This window comes from Podarcis melisellensis, assembly GCF_964234715.1.
Source record: "Podarcis melisellensis genome assembly, chromosome: 7".
Taxonomy (NCBI): Eukaryota; Metazoa; Chordata; class Lepidosauria; order Squamata; family Lacertidae; genus Podarcis; species Podarcis melisellensis.
The window spans coordinates 46,680,584-46,703,759 of NC_138539.1; the positions used below are offsets into that span (position 1 = coordinate 46,680,584).

At 40.8% G+C, this 23,176-nt stretch overlaps 1 protein-coding gene across 9 annotated transcripts in view; it reads right to left on the reverse strand.

Moving 5' to 3' along the window:
* The window catches only part of DLGAP1 (DLG associated protein 1), a 282,912-nt gene that overhangs the window by 131,760 nt on the left and 127,976 nt on the right, over nucleotides 1–23,176 (reverse strand). For 8 of the 9 annotated variants that reach the window (XM_081918049.1, XM_081918042.1, XM_081918041.1 and 5 more), the window contains one exon: nucleotides 1,465–1,576. The gene's annotated coding sequence lies outside the window, so the exon portion shown is untranslated. Of the gene's footprint in view, nucleotides 1–1,464; nucleotides 1,577–12,299; nucleotides 12,320–23,176 lie in introns of those variants that run through there. The other variant, XM_081918051.1, reaches the window with a different exon arrangement.

The window sequence follows — 23,176 nt, forward strand, 5'->3', positions numbered from 1 at the left end:
TTGCAGAAGATAGCACTTCAATGGTCTTACAAGTCTTAAATTAGCAGCCACTATTTACAACATATGGCTTTGCAGAAGTGAGTCAGAAAAAGACAACAAAAGTAATTAAATTTCCATCTTCGCCCTTGGTCTTATTGTCTCATAGTTTCAAGTATATAAAGCTCAGTGCTCAAGAATCCAGGAAAAGCAACACAATATTTTCTATACTGTACTACCCTCTTACCGGCTTACTATTGCACTATTTTATTAACAAGTATTTACCCATAATCATTGGAGAGTGGGTACCTAATAGCAGCAGTCATCATCCTGCTTGTTTTCAGAACAACCCTGAAACTGGTGAAACGCACATGGCAAGTAACTATGTCAACCACACACACATACTCTTATCCTTCAGCTGTTACAAGAACAGCAGTAGGGCTGGGGTGAATGGAGAAGCCAAGGTCACAGTAACCCCCACACTATTGAGGTAACGTATGAAACAGCGTAAGGCCTCCCAATGAATTCATATCAATGTTCCAATCTTAATCAGGTACATCCCAGCTCATTGCTTATTATCTTAGTCATTTCACTGCACGAGCATTCAATGGCTATGGTTAAAGAAAACCTAGGGGATGAATTCAATGACTTGAACTAATGGAGAGTGAGTTAACTCCCATGAATGCTTCTCAAACCATCCCTCCATTCATAGTGGACACATGCCTAGATTCAATTGCCAATATCCCAGAACAAGGAAATGACATAGTCAGTGATGAAAGCTCCTTGATCAGGCTGCATTTGTGGATCCAAATCCACTGAGGTTCTAGATTCAGCCAGCCATTACATGGATAGCATCCATTTCCATAGAGAGTTCTCATTCCAAGAGGAGATGCTTCAACACACTCATCCAGTTAGATCAGGGCAAGTATATATTTAAAATATGTATCTTTTTTTTAATACCACATGTTTTAAAGAAACATGGGGGCAGGGAATTGAGAAGAACTAAAACCAGAATTGTCTCCACTAAGGAGACAAAACCACAATGTTTCTAAACATTAGCAGTGTGATGCATAATAAAATTTTATTACTTGAAATTATGAGATGATGAGCTACATAAAATACAGAACCATGAAGAAAGTGAAGGACATCCCAAACACGCCATTTTAATGATTGATATTTTCCTGCTTTTTATTATGTTTTGAAAGATAAGATAGTCAAAATAAGTGGGACCCAGAATTCACTTTCCAGTAACATAATTCTGAGTGCTGCAACAAAACATCTGCTCCACTCTTCGTTTTTCTTTTGGACTTTCTACAGGCTTGAAAAATAGTTATGTACCATAAATATCCCTCTATGAGTCATTTCCTTAAGTGAACAGCTGCCTTCTAATTAGCCAAATGTTCTTCATTTTAAATCATACAGCTAAATGAACAACCTGCAACAGGCTGAAATCCAATGATTTTTTTAAAACATCAAAACAGCACAAACCTGCCATTTGTAGCAATCTGTAGAGGTCAATACACTGACTTCTGTTCCAATGGGTTTAAAATAATCTTCTCAATTCTTTGAACCGAAGAATGTTCTCCAGCACAAGATGAATCTAAAACAGCGGAAAAAGCACAGCCTTCAGAAAGTCTTGAATACAAACATGATCGTGAATTCTTTAGATTTAGTGATAATAATGGGATTATGAATGGGAATAAAAGACACCACTCAGACAAATGTGGAGCACAATCATAATGCACATCTACTCAGAAGTAAGCCCTGCTGATATCAAGTGTTTAGTTCTAAGTAACTGTCAACAGGATGGCAATTTGGAGCACATTAACTCATTTCAACAGAAGAGTTAAGTACACGCTTACCTCTCACCTAGCATAGCTAAACTATGTAACTCACTCCCTCAGGAGGCTTCAACAAGAGGTTGAACGATTCCTGGGGAATATGACTATCAATGGCTACTAGCCACAAAGACTATATTCCACCTCCATTGTCAGAGCCATTACGCCTCTGAAAACCAGCGGCAGAGCATCATAGGTGTGCAGAGTCCTTTTGTTTGCAGGCTTCCCACAGGCATCTGGTCAGCTGCTGTGAAAATAGGATGCTGAACCAGATGACCATTGGCCTCAGCCAGAAGCCTTGTCTTTGTTCTATTTCTAATGGAAGTGCATTGCATTTCAGATGAGGTAATAGCAAATCTGGTCAATCTAGTCTACACATAAAATGAACATGAAATTTTTAGGTTGTGTTTTTGTTTTGAATGATATGCAGCATTGTCTAGAGTCTGTACACACTTATTTGTGAAATGTTAAATGTATTATAATGCCTTTAAATAAATAAATATCACTTGGTATTATAAATTTATTTATGACATTTGCATGCCACCTGATAAAAAAGTTACAATAAATAATTTTAAATAACTGAAATACAAAGTAAAACCTAAAACCATTAAAGGGGGGGCACATAAACACAACACAATAAACTCAACACGCTCCCTTTAAAAAAGCACATACAGTGGTACCTTGGGTAACAAACACCTTGGGTTACAAACACTTCAGGTTACAAACTCCGCTAACCTGGAAGTAGTACCTAAGGTTGAGAACTTTGCCACAGGATGAGAACAGAAATCGTGTGCCTGCAGCGCGCTGGCAGCAGGAGGCCCCGTTAGCGAAAGCACACCTCATGTTAAGGACAGTTTCGGGTTAAAAACGGACCTCTGGAATAAAGTAAGTTCGTAACCCGAGGTACCACTGTATAAAAGAAACAGAGGCCTAGGCTGCTAAAGTTATTTTAAGGGATTGAGTGCACAGAAAGGTCTTAACCTGGCACCACAAATACAGTGGTACCTCGGGTTACATATGCTTCAGGTTACATACGCTTCAGGTTACAGCCTCTGCTAACCCAGAAATAGTGCTTCAGGTTAAGAACTTTGCTTCAGGATGAGAACAGAAATCGTGCTCCGGCTGTGCGGCGGCAGCAGGAGGCCCCATTAGCTAAAGTGGTGCTTCAGGTTAAGTACAGTTTCAGGTTAAGAACGGACCTCCGGAATGAATTAAGTACTTAACCCGAGGTACCACTGTACTACAAAGACAGAGGCAGGCAAGTCTCCATGAAAAGTATGTTCCATAACTGGAGTGCCACTACTAAAAAAGCGCTTCCTGGCAGAGGCATTTGGCAAGGCATCTGAAGCCTGAAGCCAAAGAGAGCTTTAATGTTTGGTTGGCTACATAAATGTGAAAGCAGTCTTTCAGATAGACTGGTCCCAAGCAGGTTAGAGCTTTAAAGGCTGAAACCAGCCCTTTTAAGCTGGGCATGGAAATGGATTAGGAGGAAATCTAGCTGGCAAAGCACAGATGCAATATGGTGACAGCACCCAGTCATTGGTGCAGCTAGGTAGCCTTGGATCCTGGACTTTGATGGAAGGTGGGCTTTAGTAGCCATTTGTATTACTTCAGCTGAGAAACACACTGTCAGGGAACTGACATCGGAGCCAGAAGTGGAGGCAGGGCTCCCAAGCGATGCCGGAGAAGGGCCAAGCAGGGAGAGAGGGGACTCATCAGCTGGGGAAGGAAATCAGCGTAACACCAGGGATAAAGGGGGGCGGATGGGGGAATCGGAGAGGGGGCTGCAGGACTCTTCGCTGGAGACCAGCGGGGAGAGCACAGGTCCTCCGCTACCCACACCCACCCTGCGCAGAAGACTTCCGCGCAGGGAAAGTAGGCGTAGACTTGGCGTCAAAGAACATCTTTGCTGGAAGAAGTTCAAGAAACGCCCACTGACGGATTCTGCTAGCGACTGAACAGCCACGAAGTGAAGGGCTGTCCAGCCAGGAAAGGTTTAACCAGGCTACCTAGCCAGGAGTGGCGGCAATTTACGCACGAGCAACCCCATATAACCATCACACACACCATTATGATTTTTCTTCTCTTCCCCTGCCCAAATTTCACACTTTACAAGTATTTCCATTCCTAATATGTTAGAGCAAAAAAACAACAACTCCAAAAGCATTTTCCAACCACGATAAAAAATAAATAGATGTGCACTTTTGCATTTTCAGCTAAATTAAATCATAGCACCTAATGACTACAGGAATAAAAAGAGGATTGCTTCTGTTGTCGTATTTTTTTACTTGAGAATAAGACCATTTTGGTGTAGAAAAGGAAAATATACGTTTAAAGTACAAATAATAAATTGAGCATCTTCAACTGTGTGCATTGCCAACCATGCGGTCCCAGGTACTGAAATGGGGCCTGCTTCCCGTTGCTCCACTCACTTGCCACTAAAAATACATGAAAAAAGGTCTAGGATTAGATTAAATTTGGTTGCTGTAAAAATAATCAGATAACAGATTTAAAATAAATGCAAAAAAATCTAATTTTCCTTTCAGTCCCACCACATGCTTGTATCAAAGTAGATCTCTTCTCAAAAGCTGTGCTTCTGAAAAAGTGACCTATCTTCCTTTGGAGAAAAAAAAGCCAAAATAATTTGCATTTATTTCTAAAGGCCATTTTAAGATATTTTGGGTGCTCTTGGCTGCCATGCTGCCTTTGCTTTATACATGGGCGGGAAATGCTATTAGTTTTAATAAAGAGTACAAAGAACTTTAGTGGTTCAAAATGTGCTTAAAGTCTGACCCAAGTTTCCTTTCCTTTCCAAATAAAAATTATGAAGCAGTCATTAACCTTCATTGAAAAATGAATCACATTATTAGCTTCTTCACTGTGACAGAGGACACAGTTTCTTCTTTCAAAAGAACAAAGTGGACCCTAATGTAAATCACTCGATTTGGATCAGCATATATATCAGGGAAAGTTTATATTTTGCATATGTGTGGAATATTTCATATTTGAACTTATTGCAATTCGACCAAACCCCAAAGCACACCTACAAAGTAATGATGATGATGATGATGATAATATTAATAATAATAATAATAATTTATTATTATTTATACCCCACCTATCTGGCTGGGTTTCCCCAAGCCACTCTGGGCAGCTTCCAACAAAATATTAAGATACAATAGTCTGTTAAACATTAAAAGCTTCCCTAAACAGGGCTGCCTTCATATGTCTTCTAAAAGTCAAGAAGTTGCTTTTCTCTTTGACATCTGATGGGAGGGCGTTCCACAGGGCGGGTGCCACTACCGAGAAGGCCCTCTGCCTGGTTCCCTGTAACTTGGCTTCTCGTAGTGAGGGAAGCACCAGAAGGCCCTCGGCGCTGGACCTCAGTGTCTGGGCAGAACGATGGGGATGGAGACGCTCCTTCGGGTATACTGGACTGAGGCCGTTAAGGGCAGGGGTCAGCAAACTTTTTCAGCAGGGGGCCAGGCCACTGTCCCTCAGACATTGTGAGGGGCTGGACTACTTTTTTTTTGGGGGGGGGATGAATTCCTATGCTCCACAAATAACCCAGAGACGCATTTTAAATAAAAGGGCACATTCTACTCAAGTAAAAACATGCTGATTCCTGGACCATCTGCGGGCTTGATTTAGAAGGCGTTTGGGCCGTATCCGGCCCCCAGGCCTTAGTTTGCCTACCCATGGTTTAGGGCTTTAAAGGTCAGCACCAACACTTTGAATTGTGCTCGGAAACGTACTGGGAGCCAATGTAGCTCTTTCAAGACCAGTGTTATGTGGCCTCGGAGGCTGCTCCCAGTTACCAGTCTAGATGCCGCATTTTGGATTAGTTGTAGCTTCCAGGTCACCTTCAAAGGTAGCCCCACATAGAGCACATTGTAGTAATGCAAGCGAGAGATAACTAGAGCATGCACCACTCTGCCCTGCGCCTCCATGGACAGCTGTGAGTCCAAAATGACTCCCAGGCTGCGCACCTGGTCCATTCAGGGCCATTCAGGACCAGGGAGTCCTCCACACCTGCCCTGCAAAAACAGTACTTCTGTCTTGTTAGGATTCAACCTCAATCTGTTAGTAGCCATCCATCCTCCAACCGCCTCCAGACACTCACACAGGACCTTCACCACCTTCACTGGTTCTGATTTGAAAGAGAGGTAGAGCTGGGTATCATCCACAAACTGATGAACACCCAGCCTAAACCCCCTGAAGATCTCTCCCAGCGGTTGCATGTAGATGTTGAAAAGCATGGGGGAGAGGACAGAACCATGAGGCACCGCACAAGTGAGAGCCCAGGGGTCTGAACACTCATCTCCCACCACCACTTTCTGAACACGGTCCAGGAGGAAGGAGCAAAACCACTGTATAACAGTGCCCCCAACTCCCACCCCTCTTGACGCTCCAGAAGGTTGTTATGGTCAATGGTATCAAAAGCTGCTGAGAGATCCAGCAAAACTAGGAAACAGCTCTCACCTTTGTCCCTAGCTCGCCGGAGATCATCAACCAGTGCGACCAAGGCAGTTTCAGGCCCATGATGAGGCCTTAATCTCGACGGGAAGGGACCCAAATAGCAGTGGAGATTCAAATTCTATTTGTCATATAGGTTGATTTATACTTTTCTACCTACCTTAATGAGAAGTTACCTCATTAGTTTCAGTTACAAGAAAAGAAGGCACAGAAAATGAAGGGGAGCCTCTACCTCAGTGGAAAGTTCCAACTTGAAAATATGACTGGAGATAACAATCAAGGTCCTGGAACGAAGAGACAATTGGCAAAGAAGTACAAATCTACTGTATTTTAGTGCTCAGTATTTTAATTTCCAGGTGTTAAGATTTTGAAAGCATATGTTTTGAACTCAAAGACCACAATATCCTCTTTATGAATATTCTCCTTGCTGCCTTGTTAGACATTAGCAATAGAAGGACATCAGAATGAAGTTTGTGTGAAGATTACAAGATGAGGGGTAGAATGCCTGGTAGGCGTGGAGATTAAGATTTAGGAAGGTTATGGAAAATGGGATCTCGGAGGTATGCATAGGCGCCGACTCCATGGGGCCTGAGGGGGCCCGAGCCCCCTCAAAAATTCGTTTGGGGGGCTCCGCCCCCCCAATAATTTAACAAAATTTATTACCGTAAATTTCGCTCTGTGCATGTTATTGAGCGAATGTGTGGTCCCTGGAGCTGACTCGCTGGAGCGCAGGGGCTTTCCTGCATTCTGCCTCAGGGTCTTACTGCCCACCCGCTTCTGTTGCTGCGTTTGCTCAAACTCAACAAAGAGCAGGGAATCCCCTGCCCTCCTGGCAAGCAGAGGGTTAAGGAAAGGATCGAGTCCTTCCTTCTAATTCTTTCCTAGTCACACTGCGTGCAGGCTCCAGGTGGGAGAGAGAGAGAGAGAGGGCTGGCTTGGGGGGGGGACTTTTGCCTTCCTTTCCTCCCCCCCACCCCGTTAAACTCCTCGCCTGCATTCTTAGCCAGCTGCTTCTCCGCACACCCCTCTTGTGCTTCTTGTTCCTTCTGTGTTTTTCCTTCCCTCCCCATTTAAAACGTGGTGACAAAGCACGGATCCACATGGATCCTCAGGATTTTTGCATCGGGTCACCCCAAATTCACCATCAGATAACATAGCATGTCCATGGCTACAGCCTGCACCAAAAAAATCACGCACCCACTGTTGCTTGGGGCTGCAATGGTGCAAAAACGTGGTTACAAAGCATGGATCCTCAGGATTTTTGCATTGGGTCACCCCAAATTCACCATCAGATCACATAGCATGTTCATGGCTACATCTTGCACCAAAAAAATCACGCACCCACTGTTGCCTAGGGTCACAGTGGTGCAAAAACGTGGTTACAAAGCACGGATCCACATGGATCCTCAGGATTTTTGCATTGGGTCACCCCAAATTCACCATCAGATCACATAGCATGTCCATGGCTACATCTTGCACCAAAAAAATCACGCACCCACTGTTGCCTAGGGTCACAGTGGTGCAAAAACGTGGTTACAAAGCATGGATCCACATGGATCCTCAGGATTTTTGCATTGGGCTACTCCAAACTCACTGTCAGATATTAAAAATCTTTATAAAATAGAGAATTAAATACATACAGAATGTTAAATTTTCAGTTTCAAAATATTAGTACTAGTTTAGTACTGTATTTCTATATTACAATAGTACTGTATTAGTTATTTTCAAATACTTAAATATTTTTAGGGTGTAAGACCCAATTAAAGCCCGTTATTTACATACAGTATTACAGTATTTACATACAGTATTAGGCATACTGTATTAACTTTATTAACTGTATTAAAGCATTAACTTTGAGATATTATTTTTATTTAATGAACCCTCAGCCTTATTCAAAGTAAGCTTAAATTAGCTATTTCACTTATTAATCAAAGTGCTATTACCGTGCGACAGCAATATTTTATGTTTTATTCTTTTAATGATAGTTTAGGATTTATTTAAATATCATTTCAGTCTTTTCAGAGCTATATATTCACTGCTCTGTAATAGTCTATAAGCATAATTGTTACTGTAAATTAAATTAGCTTTTTACGAAAATACCGTGCGTGTTTATGTTTTGTTTCTTTTTTCAAAGCCAAAAAGTGTTTCAGGCTTGTCGAGTTTCCCGGAGTGTGGAGTTATAGAGAGTCGAGTTTTCGGGGTTCTAATGTTGATCAATGACTCTAAAATACTTTTAAAAAACTTTAAAACTCACTAATTTTCATCTAAAATTTAGAAAACTTCCCAGGGCAGGACCCCGGTATGGGCCCCCCCAATATTTTTTATAAGTCGGCGCCCCTGGAGGTATGACACCCTAAGGGTAGCTGAAGGAAAGCAGTAGATAATCTAGGAAGAAGATACAGTACCTGTTTGAAAAATAAATGGTACAGGAAGAGTCACAAGAAAAGCATCAAGAAGTCATGGAATTAAGAAATAAGAAGCTAACTAAAATGGGAGTTAGACTTGGAGAAGCAAGGCAGACTTGGCATCAAAAACTGGTGCCAGCTACCTGCAGAAGTCTTTCAGGGTGTATCATCCTGCTAAGGCATTAAGATCTGCTGTGGATGCCCTACTTACTAGTCCACGATTGAACGAGGTTTGTATCTCTGCAACTGAAAAAAGGGCCTTCTAAGTCACCACTGAGATTGTCCTCCCTCTTGAGATCCAGCTGGCACCAACCCTGGTTAGTTTACAGCACAAGCTAAAAACTTAGCTCTTTAGCCAGGCTTTGAATGATGTGGGTTGGCAATGAATTGGACCACTAATAGATTTTAAAGCTTTTATTGGAATTGCCTTATACTTCGCTTCAATAGCTTGATGTTATATTTGATATAACATCACCTTCTTTGATGAAGGCCAGGTCAATAATGAACCAATGAATAACCAGTGCCCCAGCAGGGTCCACTCCTGCTGATGCCCACCCTGGTTCCTCTACATCAGGTGTCTGGGTCTGCAAGCCAGCGTTTTAATTTTCTACAATGCCCCCAATATAGCACTGCTCAGAGACATGTGGGAAATTAAAATTGTGGCCCATTTCCACCCACTGGATATGTTAGAGGCATTGTTCATGGATCACTGCCTTGTTGTGGCGAAGGGGCTTGAATAATTCAGAGAAGCTATGAGCTATGCCATGTAGGGCCACCCAAGATGGATAGGTCATAGTGGAGAGTTTTGACTAAACGTGATCCACCTGGAGCAGGAACCGGCAAGCCACTCCAGTATCCCTGCCAAGAAAACTCCATGGACAAAAACATCACCTTGCCGACAAAGGTCTGTATAGTTAAAGCTATGGTTTTCCCAGTGGTGATGTATAGAAGTGAGAGCTGGACCATAAAGAAGATTGATCGCCGAAGAGTTGATGCTTCTGAATTATGGTGCTGGAGGAGACTCTTGAGAGTCCCATGGACTGCAAGAAGATCAAACCTATCCATTCTGAAGGAAATCAGCCCTGAGTGCTCACTGGAAGGACAGATCGTGAAGCTGAGGCTCCAATACTTTGGCCACCTCATGAGAAGAGAAGATTCCCTGGAAAAGACCCTGATGCTGGGAAAGATGGAGGGCACAAGAAGAAGGGGACAACAGAGGACGAGATGGTTGGACAGTGTTCTCGAAGCTACCAGCATAAGTTTGACCAAACTGCGGGAGGCAGTGGAAGACAGGAGTGCCTGGCGTGCTCTGGTCCATGGGGTCACGAAGAGTCGGACACGATCAAACGACTAAACAACAACAATAGCAATAATAAGGAAGGTACCTGAGAGGCTTAGTAATTTGGAGGCTTCAGCACTCACATGCATCTCTCTTTACATGAATAATCTACTGCAGCAATTCTCTTGTCAAGAGAAGAGTATTAAAGAAAAGTGATTTGTCATCTTCTGGCATCAGAAAATTACTGACATCAGTTAGGTATATGTCACTCAGCTATGCAAGGTAGTGGCAACTCTTCAATTCTTGATGGAAGCTTTATGGGGGGACTGGACTTTTTATTTTTTAGAATTATGAGAATTCATTGTTACAATATCTACTTGGCAAAAAATTGCTGTCACAATACAGAAACAAAACTTTTACCAAACCCCTCCTCCAAACAACTGATTATGAAGTGCACCTCAGATTTAGACTATGTTGCTTTCCTTTGAACAAAGCCATCAGAAGGAATCACAAGTTATTGCTCATGGATGACAAGTATAAGATTGCAGTAAAGAAACCTCAAGACTCACGTTGTCATTTGGAATTAAGATTAAATAACTTCAAATGTTGGTTTGTTTCCAACAGTATTCCTATTTAGCTCTCCATCATTCACTAAGCATGGGAACACGCTCCTCTAAAGCTGAAATGTATTTCACTCCATCTTCACTAGCAAGAGACAATAACTTGATGTGGTAATTTGTTCATATAGGAGCTGAATTGCTTCACTAAGGATTCACAGTACAAAATGTGTTATTAAAATCCTGCAGCTACCATCTGTTAACTGGGAAAATAAGCTGAATCACAAACCTGTTAGGACTTTCATCCTTGCCAGTATCCATGATTCAATCACAAGGCTTATGATTTTATGATGAATATTTTCACTGCTGATGTATTCTACGATCTGCCCCTTTAGCAGAGGCCTTCCCTTCAGAGTCAAGGGCCTGCAGCAAGCCTCCCTGCACTGCAAGGTCAGGCTCTTCCTTGATCAGGTCCTCTCCAGATGCCAAGTGCTCCTCTAATCAGTTCTTCCTTTTGTGCTCTTCCTGCGGCACATGCAGAGTGCTAATTAGGCAAGCACTTCAAGACTCAGCCTGGCTCAGGGAGAGGCCTCCGTTGAACAGAGGCAGGTGGAGGAAATGGGAAAGAGACAGCAATGGAAACCTCAAGGCTCAGGGAAGAGAGAAGAACAAGAAGGAAATGACTAAGAAGAAGAATGCAAGGGAAAACTGAATTGATGAGAGAGGCTGGCTTCAGAAGGATTTTTCAAGAAGGCTATCAACCTTAAACGACCCGCAATATATTCCCTTTTTACACAGAATGACCATGAGCACTGTAGGGGGCTTAAAGTGGAAGCATTACCTCAATGACATTATTTAGTTAAGGGAGTCATTCATTACAGAAGTAGGTGAAAGTTTCCAAACCCCAAAATAATTGTTCTTATTCAGCTTATACATTTCTGACGCCTACAGTTTGTACATTACATTATCCACAGGTGCCTGGCAGAAGTTTTTTTGCTGGCTATGACAAAAGTCATGGTTTCCCCATTCATTTCTTTGAAGCACCAATTAGAAAGGTGGAAGCTCTGCCTTGTAAGGAAAGCTGGCTATGGCTCTGCCATCAGCATACACTATAGTAAGCCGAAATCAAAGACATAAAGTCCCCCACACATTACATGTGAATGCTAGTTCCACCTCTCAATAAAGGCCAGCTACTAAATCAAGGGGGACACGGGTGGCGCTGTGGGTTAAACCACAGAGCCTAGGGCTTGCAGGTCAGAAGGTCAGCGATTCGAATCCCCGTGATGGGGTGAGCTCCCGTGGCTCGGTCCCAGCTCCTGCCCACCCAGCAGTTCGAAAACACATCAAAGTCAAGTAGTTAAATAGGTATCGCTCCGGTGGGAAGGTAAACCTCCACACACTGTATTTTTAACATGTGCTCATACTCTACAGGTTACAAACCTCCTAAGTTTGTGTTTGAGACATACATGTTAAAACATGGTTGTGATACAGTTAAGCTGCCTCATATACCCATGTGAGAATATGTGTGTGTACCTTCTCAATTTCATGTACAAAGTGGACATATGACTGAAACAATGAGAGAGTGGGTAAAGCACATGGTATAGTCTGACGAAGCTCTTGACTCCTCAGAATTTAGGGGGAGACTGCACATTTGAAGACATCCCCATTGCAAATCCCCCCTGGACATGAACAAAACAAGCTGTATTTGCTCCAAGGCAGAAACTGCTCAAGTGCAGGGAGCTTTTGACATAAAAAACAACACACGTACCACACCAGTGTGCTGAAGTGGTGCAATCCCACACAAGCTGTAACACATCATTTCCCCATATGTTTTCATTGGCTCAAAATCACTTAAGTTTGTTGCATTTCAAAAGGCTGTATTTGGAACATGCCCCTGTTGTTAACCATGCTTCACCGTCCCCCACCTCCTGTGTTCTTGCCCTTTAATGCTAAATTTGTATACTGTACATCCATTGTGTGTTACAAAGGACATGAAGAAAAGCTTCTCAGCCAGAGAATCGGGGGGGGGGGAGGGAAATATCGCTGGAGCTTACTTTGCCATGGCAACGAATGGAATTTAGAAAAGAAGCCAAATATAGATGACTGAATAAGGCTTGCTTGGTAACGTCACTAGATTTTTATTTTGTTTCTGTAAGCCAGGAGCTTCTACCACAAAAGGTTGAAGTCCTTAATTCATCTCTTATAATTATTTGAGGGAGAATATATATATGTGTGTGTGTGCGTGCATGCACACACACACACACACACACACACACACACACACACACAAATTTCCAACTCCAGCATTTCTGGTTCAAGCAAATATTTGCATGCCAACAGCTACAGTGTCATCTTACATGAGGCAAATAGGTCAGAACAATAGGGTACTATTCATTTGCCTCACAACCCCAACATTTCTAACAACCTTCCCCAACCTATCCAATAACAAGCATGGGCATATTTGTCCCAGTACTAGGGAAACTAGACTGCACTCACAGTCTAAGGACAAAGTGCCTCCCACTTCCTCTTCTATTTATGCTGCACTTTCCAAGAACTTTCCCCTCGTGTCAAGAAGGGAGTTCAGAGTGGGTCAGGAATAACTCACAAGGTGTCAGTAAAGTTAACTCTTTATTCAAAGAAACAAAACAGCTCAGGCCCAGTGAGCACAGCAACTTTCCCCAGCAACTCAGCATACTGCATGTCTGCAAATACTAGTATGGGCATTTAACTATAGAATGAATAACATTATTTTATGATTTACTAAAGAAAAGAGACGGAATATTTTTGTGTGTTTAAATAGGTGAATAATTATTTGTTTAAAAAAATCCTGGAAAACACTGATTGAATCTTAACTAATGCAGTAGTTAATAAGGCATTTAAAATCAGGATTATGTTATTAGATAGATTTCTTATTATGAATTCTCAGGAGACATTCATTATCACTAACTGATTAAGGGAAAATTGTGAGTAAATTGAGCAAGCTGGCATAGGACAGATTACTTTAAGTCCACTAGATTTTTAAGGCTGCAGTCTTTTAGCCACTTACCTGGGCAAAAGTCCTCTTAAATTCAATGGGGCTTACTATGGAATAGACATATTTAGGATTGCACTGTCAGCCAAAGCTAAAGAATAAGTGTTTTTATTTTATATTATATTATTTTATTATAAGTAACTGATATAAAGTCCGCTAGTGATTTTGTATATATTGATTGATCATATGATCATATCCTCAAACTACACCCAATAGGCAAGACAGGATTCCCCTGTACTATGCTGGAGGGAGGGGGATGTAACAATACTTTTGGCTGCTGGGATTCCAACAGCAGAAGAGGTGGAGGTGGGGAGACTTGGCCAAGTTAGCAGAATGGCAGGAAAAGAATGAAAGTTAGAATTCGATGCTTGTTCTGGGATTACTTCTAACAACTGAAGATAGAATAAATTTATACCTACTAAAAAGGAGCTTTTCTTCACATAAGCAAAACATTCACTGGAGTCAACCAGGAGTCAGAAAGCTGCCCCTTCCATTGCATTCCCAGCCACCATCACAACCAGAATAGGATTCTGATCTAACTTGCAGCAAAATATTGCACACCACGAAGACTACATAAGGCCTAGCAAGGAACACATACCTTATACATCAAAAAGTACACCATGGGCACACATATCCTTGCCCCCTTGTCTCAAGAAACATGAATGCACAAGTGGGAGTGTGGTGTATTAGCTCATACAAATAGAGTGGGTCAACAGGATCAACTGAAGCATAGCAAAAAGATTTAATAATCCTAGAAATATCTATTAAAACAGACATGTAGGATAAAGGCACTGTGCATAATTCTTATTATACAGAAAAATGAATAACTGAAGGCATCAAGTAAGTAGATTCAGTCTGCAGTCCTATCCCCGTGATCTTTCTCCTGGCCACTTACACCATGGAAAGAACAGTGGATGGAATGGTACCACGGGGAATGTTGCCACCAGCAATAGGAAGCAGAGGGCCCTAAACTGGGCTGTTACGGGGTGGAGATCTCCTGGATCTTAAGCACTCCATTCCCCTCAGAGAGGTCACCAAATGGGCCCACTAACTATGCCAGCCTGGAGCAGGTTCAACAAAGATTAATGAAAAGAACTGCCTCCTGCCATGTTCTCAGCTGGGTTGAGGATTGCTCGGCCCCTCACTAATACCTTATGAAACTGTCAAGAAAATCTATATTGAGAAAAAAGTTACATATCTGATAAAAATAGTGAATGCTAGTAAACACTGAAAGTGTTTCTTTTAAAAAGGTGGTTAGTGGTTAGAAGTGTAACAGAGGCTCAGTAACATCTGAAGATATTACTAAGGTCTGTATCAAGTGCATTCTCATGAAAAGCCCAGGAGCTAAATTGTTAAAGAATCTGCAGGATTTGCCTCCATCCATTTTATTTTATTACTTTCCTCATTATGGTGCAACAGAAGGCTATTAGCTTTCCCCTAATTAGCTATTAATAGATTAAATAGTCCACTAATATCCCAATAAAGAGACTAAATAGCAAGGCTGATTCTTTCCCCCCTGTTTTAAAAATAAAAAATCTTGTTGATAATATTATCTCTGACAAAAATATCTCCAAGCAATTTTTGAATGGTGCATGTACTGCATCTTGTGCAGTCAAGTGTAAGGGAACTTTAGCTGGAGTGGACTCAGTAAATTGGCAATGTGTGGTATTAAAAGAGATGCAATGGGTAGATATGTTCTTCGAAAAGGTTATCTAGAAGCTGTTATCTAGATGCTGACAGTGGTATCAGTAAAGTCACCAGATGGACCACAGAAATAATTTTGCAAAAGATATATGAGCAAATGAATGCACTGAGGAATGCTCCCCCGCCGGCATTTAACTGTAATTATATTTCAGGGTTTTCTGAGTGCAACTGAACACAGGAAGCAGCTTCATTCTGAGTCATGCCATTATTCCATTTAGCTCAGAATTATCTCCACTGTGTGGCAGCAGCTGCCCAGGGTTTCCAATAGAGATCTTTTCCAGTCCTTTCTGGAGATGATGGGGACTTACCGGTAACTGTGGACCATTTGCATACAAAACCTGTGTTCTACCAGTTAGCTATAGCCCTTCTCCAAAAACATATTTTCTTGGATATTGAGAACTGTGAATATTAGGAAGTTCGTGGAAAAGAAATGTCCCAACTCCTCTTCCTGTTGCAGCCCCTTGAAAAGCCTCTACATAGAGTTGGAGGAGGATTCTCTAGAACAGGCTAAGAATGGCACAGAAATTTGCAGGAAGGGGATATTAAAATCCCTCTTCTATCTACTTACTTCTGTTCTGAGGTTCCATGTTATTATACCTTCTACTCAGTAGTTTATTGGCCAGAGTATTATATTAGATATATAATTTATTACATGCAGTAGACAAAAGGAACTGTAAAACAGCCACTCAGTCATTTTCAGATTACTCAGAATAATGCAACTCAGCACTAGAGCAATCCAATGCAATGTTCCAATATGCTTGCTACAAGGGTGGGATAAAGATGGTTTGCCGAATCATCATGTAAATGAACTAAATGGTTCTAAATGTCTGAAAGGGCAATTATAAGATCTGTTAGAATAAACTGATCCAGAGTGACAGATAGACACACAGATGTAGCTAGGAAAGGTTAATAAAACTTAATATTAATTACTGTTTTTACTGAAACTATTTTTTAAAATTCACTACTAAGTCTTGCAAACTGCTAACACTGGAAAGTGCAAAACGTAACATTATTAACAATATACAAAAAGCAGATAACATTACTATACATGTCTAAATCAGCAGCCCATAAGAATACTAGGAGCTTTCACAGTACTTTAATTCTAAAAATGTGTAAGTCAGAAATAGAGACATTGTATGGACCTGTACACTAAACTATCAACAATTTCAGCAGTTCTTATTCATGTTTCATAACAATCCTTAAGGATGTACGAGATGCGAGACACCAGGACTAATACAAAGTTGATAGTAAAACACAAACCAGGAAAAGATACATATAACTTCTCAGTATAGATGATAACATGTAAAAATCTATGTAGGTCTCCTGTCTTAGCAGCTTTAAGCATCATCATAAGGATATATTTATATTTTTTAAGGGACAACGGCTCTCTAATAATAGAGAAAATAATAGAAGAAGCAAACAGAAGAAGCATTGCTTCTTTTTGTTGTTCTTCCAGGCTCAGGAACAAAAGTCACTAATTTGAAAGATACAGAACAATAACAAGGCTAGTTACAATGGGTGCAATCCTGCCTAGGTAAAAGTAAAGGGACCCCTGACCATTAGATCCAGCCACGGATGACTCTGGGGTTGCAGCGCTCATCTCGCTTTACTGGTCGAGGGAGCCGACAAACAGCTTCCGGGTCATGTGGCCAGCATGACTAAGCCGCTTTCTGGCAAACCAGAGTAGTGCATGGAAATGCCGTTTACCTTCCCACTGGAAGGTGGGACCTATTTATCTACTTGCACTTTGACATGCTTTCGAACTGCTAGGTTGGCAGGAGCAGGGACCTAGCAACAGGAGCTCACCCCTTTGTGGGGATTTGAACCACTGACCTTCTGATCGGCAAGCCCTGGGCTTTGTGGTTTAACCCACAGCACCACCCACGTCCCCTACCTACTGTTAAGTATGGCTAAGGGGCCTTAGGATGTGGTCTAAGTGCTCCTCCACTGGTTGAGATGGAGGTACACCGGCAGGATGATGCTTACACTACCAGATACCCCTTGTCATGCTGACAGAAAACAGTGCCCCTGTAGCTGTTCCACAAGCAAAGTTCTGCTGGCAGAATGGGGAGTGGGGCACAATGGGGTGGGTGCTGATGAACCACACCCCCAAAGCCCCCTCATTTTCCCCAGGAACCATTGAGATTCTATGCCAGCAATTTATAGGAAAGAGCAAAAATTTATAGGAAATAGCAAATTTTTTTACAACAAATATGGTTTGAGTGATAATAATGCATCTTATTCCAGATAGCACAAATGTTTTGAATGCTTCAAATGCCTATGAATTCATATACCCATGGTATTTAGCATCTTATATGATAAACTATCTCACATAATGTTGGAAATGCAAGGTACAAAATGCAGATCATTATCTCCGTTAGTGGTCTTGTCATGCTATTGTAAAGTTCAGGACTAAAATGCTGAGTTTAATAATGGATGTAACTTGGAACATGTTCTCATTGGACCCAAAGGTGATGTTATTGTGTCATTTAAATAGTAAAACAGATGGAAGTGATATAGTTTTGGTGCTAAATATATTAACTGTAGCACAACCAGAAATTGTTATGGCAGAAAAGACAATGAAATAGCATTTTAAAAATGGATATGCTTTGGGGGGCGGGGGGGAATGTAGAACATAGAAGAACCAATAAGATATTAAAAGTCCAAGAAGAAAAGGTATCATATTTTTATTATTAATCTGAAATACAGGGTAACCAATTTTCCTCTATTTTATGATTCTATACCATTGGTTTGAAATGTGTATTATTAGTTTTTAAACAATAAACTAATAAAAAGGAGAACTCCTATTGCAGCCAAGAAAGAACAACCCAGTGAGTCACAGAAAGGAGAATTGTGCGTAACTCATTAGGGCTTAATTTCTCTTAATTACAGATATATGATGTGACATGGAGTGATTGAGAGGACCACACTGTCAGTTATCATCACCATAACCTTAAATAGGTCAATGTCAGGAAGCTTTTAAAGAAATCATGTTGCAGCTGAGGAGAAAATCTTTCTGATAAAGCAAAATATGGAAATTACCTTGTTTTGAGCTGCTTGATAAATTGGGACATCTATATGAATAATCTTAGGCAGCAGCAACCGAATAGGACAAAGGCAGCCATAGTCATCTGTACAGCTGCATTCTAACACAAGTTAGCAAATATTTAAGAGCAGGTAAACTTCCCCACATAAAACCATTTGGTAAGTTGGTCATGTGTATCCTCTCCCCAGTCCTAGCATATGCAGGAAGACCTAAAGGTGTATAAACCATTTGGGTGGATCTTTCAAACTATCAATTCTAGCTGAATAAAGCCAGCTAGTCTGAACGGTGGGACTGCACTAAGGGCTGTATTGCAATCACCCTCTTGCCTTGAAGGAATATGTGTCAGGGCGCTTAATAACACATATCCCACTTTCCTCTCTTGGCTTTTAGTAAGAAGGCAAACTTTTCATGCCTCCCTAGAAGTAAAGTTAGGAGTAAAGTTGCCAAATACTCATGAAAGCCATTGGCATTTCATTGTCCCTAGCAGCATCTTGTGCTGTAAACTACCTTTTGGTTTAAAACAGCGATAGAGAACTTGTGGCCCTCTAGATCCTGTTGACTGCAGCCCCCATCATCATTGGCCACTGGGAATGCTGGAGGGGTCTGATGGGAGCTGGAGACCAACAACACCTGGAGGGCCACTGGTTCATCACATCTGGTTTTCAGGGAATGGGGAGATTGCCGAAAGAACTGTAATTGGGCAGACTGTGTGAACCTAAAATATAAGTCAATGGGTGAGGACAGTTGAGCCATAGAATGCTGAAAGTGTCTGCTGAATGAGCAGAAGGGAATAAGTGAAAGAAAAGTGCTTTAAAGAGTAGAACCAGTACAAAGAGACAGGGGGATAGTGAAGATGATGAATAACTGACATAATATGATCATGGCACGCAGTGCTATTAATACACTTGAAGCTATATTATGAACCAGCTGAAGTTTCTGGACCATTTTCAAATACAATCCCACAACATTATTTAGTTGCATGTTCCTTATAAGACCATTATAATAATGCCTATTATTATTATTATTATTATTATTATTATTATTATTAATTTTGACACTCATCTGGAGTACATGTATTTAACATTCCTTACTTTATTAGTGACACTATGTAGAAGTCTACCAAGAGTAGTCATGTTCTTAAAAAGCTAGAATGATTTTTTCCAACTTGTATCCGAAAGAAACCTATCCACCCACAATACCTCGTCCCAAAGCATCTCATAATTTGTGTTGACATATTCTCAGTGTATCTAGTTGTTCTATTTATAAACAGTATAACCAACATGACTGTCTAAAAGGATTTGCAAAATTTAATTTCAAGAAAAACAAAACACCTTGTTTTTATTAACTTCAATTTTTGCTTCATCTCTGAATTTTTGCCACGGTAGTTTCTCACACTGTTATTTTTAACACTTAAATAAGAACAGAGGAGCTTGCTTTTTTATACGTAGAGGAAAAAAGGTTCCCGCCACTGAATAATTTTGATGCTGATAAAATACTATTTCACCTCTGCTCTCATATTTCTGGCTAAAAAAATGTTCCTTACTTTCTGAAGTACCTGCAGTATTTTGTTCACCATCAGTGCACACTGGAGCTTCAGCAGCTCTCTTTATTAAGTCTGTCAGCTCTGATCACCGCAGCTGCATTCCTCATCCTGTTCTTCCAGGGAATGTAAGCTTGAAAGTTAGCCTAAATGAATTGCTCTCAGCGGTAATAACGCATTGGCAATTTTTCATGCAGCCATCACAAGCAATTTGGGCAGCATGTTGTGTTTAAATCTTTTATTCTCATTTAATGCTTTCCAAAAAAACACCTCGGAGGCATTCCTTCTACCTCAGAAACTTCTGAAGTACCGTACTTGTTAATAAGAGGGCTCTATAGCAGACTACTAATTCCTTTGATGAGAGGCATGCTTTCAGAAAAGAATAACTCTTTTGTCTGTTAATAATAGGGAGCCTTTAACTTTTCAATTTGATCTCAGTGACAGGGAATTATAAAAAATGGGAATCTTTCCCTGTACAAATGTGAATGCTAAGTTTGCCGTGATCAGTTGTTTCAAATTACATCACCACAGGGATTCCACTAGTAGATCAGGACTATTTAAAAGCACACCCCATTCAGAATAATCTTTGACCTATAAAAACAACCCTGCTGAACTTGTGTCTTGCAAAGTCAAATGCAGCCCACTGGCTGTCTTCCAGGAGTTTGCTATCCCGCCATCAACACTTCTACGTAAAATGGATTGTGCATTCAACAATGAAAAGTATCTATGGCAGACATGCACATTTTGTGACGCACCAGGCTCAACATAGGCTTTCAGCCATGATGGCTTATTAATTGCTAAATAAGCTTCTTTGGTCACTGTTTCAAAAACTGGGTGACATAAAATCTCTGTTCTGGTGCCTGGTCTATGCTGTAACATGCAACTCCATGTTGCAGTTGTTGAGTAATATGGATGCATGCATGAAGCTTCTCACAAATTTTAACCGAAGGCAGTTTTAATTATGTGATGTTCAAAAAAGAACATGGAACATTCCACCCAGGATTGTACCCTTCAGAATGCAGGTCTGAGATTGTGTGTTTCCACCCTATCCAGTCTAGCAAGTTAGGGAGAAATCTGAACTTAAATGCTTCTCCTGACAGAATCACTCTCTAGATTCACAAAGATACATAGCTGCCAAACATGAAATTGCCCCCATCCCTGTTGGGACCGTAGCATGTGCATTTCTCATAATCTAGTTTTTCAGTTATTTGAATTGCAATAAGAATACTGAAATAAGATTCTGCTCTGACAACTGAGATCCACTGCACATTGAGATGCACTGAAAAGCACCAGTACTTACAAGTATTAAAAATACTCTGAACACAAAAACCAAGTACTGGGGAGTGCATGAGGGCTTAATAAGTAAGTACCCATATCTGAACTTTGTCAAAACCTACTCAAAACAGCTTCTGTGTGCATCTTTTTCTCCCACATAATCCTTTTGATGGATTGATGAATAACTCCTGTTTAGACACAAGGGAAGCTGTTTTTCACAAGTATAAATATCACCACTAATTATTTTGGTCAGTAGGAAGAACAAGGTTGACAATAACAGTGACATTTAGAAAAAAGCTGCAATAGCCAACTATTATCCTTTTCACCATGTTATAGAAATAACACTTGCCATATAAAATAGGAGTGCAGAATCCAAAGATGAAAATGGACCAAAAGGCTATGTCATCAGAACCCCCTCAACATAATGCAGGACCATTATATGTCATCTCAACATAGATCAATCCACACTATTCCCAGCACAGCACTCAACATTTAGAGAGTGTGTACACTGCATAGCAATGTCAGAGACACCAGGCATAGCGAAACAAACAAACACAAAAATGCATACAATTAAATATAAATATCACAATTACTAGTCAATTTCACCTAGGGAAGAATTCTTTCACACCCCATGACTATGATAATTCAGATTCAAATGAACATAACAAAAACTCATTTTCTGATTAATCCCAAGGAAACTCAGATCCTCTGTCTGCCCTACTCACAGCCAGTTTTTATAGATAATGGCACAATCCGAACCATGTCTAATCAGAAGTAAGTCTTATTACTCTTAATGTGGATCCAGTTTAAGTGAGATGTTGAAGTTGATATTACCAAGTGGAAACTAGCAGAGAAATGGAGTGCAAATCTCCAGTCTAGCAGGCTATCTCTGCTCCTAAGGTGATGGAATCTGAGAGGAGTAGTCAAGCACATAGAGGATAGAAGGGTTCTGTTGGACCCAGACGTCTGCTAGGTGTTTGCTCCCTTGGATCAGTCCAGATTACTGAATGACTAGTCTCTGATGCCCTTGTCTCCAGTCCATGCTTCTTGCTCTTGGACTAATAAAATAATAATAAATTGGACTAGATACAGGCCCTGCTTGCTTGCTGACTACTTTCACCCTTCAACTCCAGACCTGAACTTAGAACTGCTTCCATAACCAAGCCAGGACAGGAAGGATGCAAGCCTTTTCTAAGCCAAGTGTGAAGAATATGATCTATTTAGTGAGAAACTCCAATGAAAATCCTGGTTATTACATATTTTTACATGGCTGTTTATTTGTATATATTTAAATTTTTTATATATGGATTTTTTATGATGGCCTATATCTGTAATGCCTAATAAAGGTTTGGCAAAGTAGATATATTTAGTGCAAGTGAAACTTCAGGAATATACAGTGGTACCTCGGGTTACAGACGCTTCAGGTTACAGACGCTTCAGGTTACAGACTCCGCTATCCCAGAAATAGTACCTCAGGTTAAGAAATTTACTTCAGGATGAGAACAGAAATCACGTGGCAGTGGGAAGCCCCAGAACGAATTAAGTTCTTAACCCAAGGTACCACTGTATACTGTAAGGAAGCCCCCAAATGGACAAGAAGAAATCCCACTTCTCTGATGTAAAACATCAATTCAAACTGAAAAATGAAAATATGGCAGATATATGAACTGTAAGACAAATTAACTTAACTGCCTTCAGACAAAAAGTATCTCAAACAAAGAACCAGGTAGTATCCATTTATATTGAATCCAGGAGTTTTGGCTCCAGGGAGCTTATTCCAGACCTGTTACGATTTTAAAACATTTATATGTTTGAAACTTCAATTTGTTTAAAAGCCAATTCATATCCACTCATGTCCACAGCCTTCTTTGGTATAAAAAGCTCTCTCCCATCAAAAGTGTTACATTCTTAGGGTGCAACCTAGACATTGAAACACTGTCTCGGTTACTTCAACGGAATATAGACTACATCATAAATAACTTATAGAGACAATGCAAAATAAGTTTTTTATGTATCACCCCAGTAACATCCCTGCTCCTATTTAACAAG